Raw genomic sequence first — 1,449 nt, 5'->3', positions numbered from 1 at the left:
TTTTGATTCCTATCACCAGTAAGAAATTTTTAAATTTTGTTATAATCTGAGGCATTTTCCTTATTTACCTTAAAATAAATAAATCTTTTCTATTTAATTAGTGCTTGCTCTCTGAATACCTAAATAAGAAAGTTCCTTACTCTGGATCTCAAAGTTTCAATATGAAAGCTCTAAGTTCTAACCTGTCACTGAGGCTGGTCAATGAGATAGTGGCAGCAAAGGTGAAGGAATGATGATTATTTTTTACATCCTATATCAGAACATTTGTCCTTGAACCAGGAGTCTTTTCCCAGTGCTATCTTACTGAAGCATTTAAATTTTATGATGGATTTTTTTTCACTTCTTAATGCCTGAAATGAGTAGGAAGTAAGTTTATTAATTTCATCTGTTTTTATCTAACATGAACTGGCCTGGATAAGAACATAGTTTAATAGTCTATTTTCCTCCTTCAACTGTTTGAAGGTCACGGTCTGCTATCTGAAGTTGAGTGTCCTTAAAGGCAGGTTTCCCCATATGTGTTTCCTCATAATTTCTCCTTGAAGGAAACTTTTTCTTCTCCCAAGATGTGTGGAACATATTAAATAACATTAGGACCAAAATAATTGTATTGTGATCATGTAGATTGAATTTCAATATCTTTGATCTTCAATGATTAAATTATACTTTTAATCATCATTTAGAAAAAAAAAAGATGTAGTGGCTTACAATATAAATTATACAGCTAAGAATTGCCTTGGCTAAACAGAGTTTCTTCTGGTTCCATACAAAATGAAGAATTATTTTTTCCAAATATTGAAAGTATGATGATAGTATTGTAATTGGGATTGCATTGAATCTGTAGATTGCTTTGGGCAGTACAGACATTTTAACAATGTTGATTCTTCCCAGCCATGAGCATGGTTTGTTCTTCTATTTGTTATTATCTTCTGCTATTTCTTTTCTTAGAGTTTCATAATTTTCTTTGTAGAGGTTCTTTACCTTTTTTGTTATGTATATTTCTAGATATTTAATTTTCTTGGAAGCTACTGTGAAGGGAATTGTGTTCTTGATTAGTTTCTTTTCTTGGCTTTTATTGGCATAAACAATGGCTACGATTTGTAGACATTGATTTTATATTTTGAAACATTGTTATATATATTTTTTTTTCTGATCACTTCCAGGAGTCTTGTGGTAATAAAAACAAAGCCGGGGATATTATCCTATCAAACTTTCACCTACCTTACAAAGCCATAGTGATAAAAACAGCATGGTATGGGCACAAAAAGTAGATTCATTGGCATTTGGAACCAGATAGAGAACCATGAGATGAAACTAACCTCTTCCAGCCATCTGACCTCTAATAAACTAAACAACTACATAAACTAGGGGAAAAAATCTCTATTTAATGAAGGTGTGAGGAGAACTAGATAACCACAAGTAAAAGACTGAAACTGGACCCACACCTCTCAC

The sequence above is a fragment of the Otolemur garnettii genome, unplaced genomic scaffold (assembly GCF_000181295.1).
Source record: "Otolemur garnettii isolate 467f Iridium unplaced genomic scaffold, OtoGar3 scaffold00002, whole genome shotgun sequence".
Classification (NCBI taxonomy): Eukaryota; Metazoa; Chordata; class Mammalia; order Primates; family Galagidae; genus Otolemur; species Otolemur garnettii.
This window is presented reverse-complemented; position numbering follows the sequence as displayed.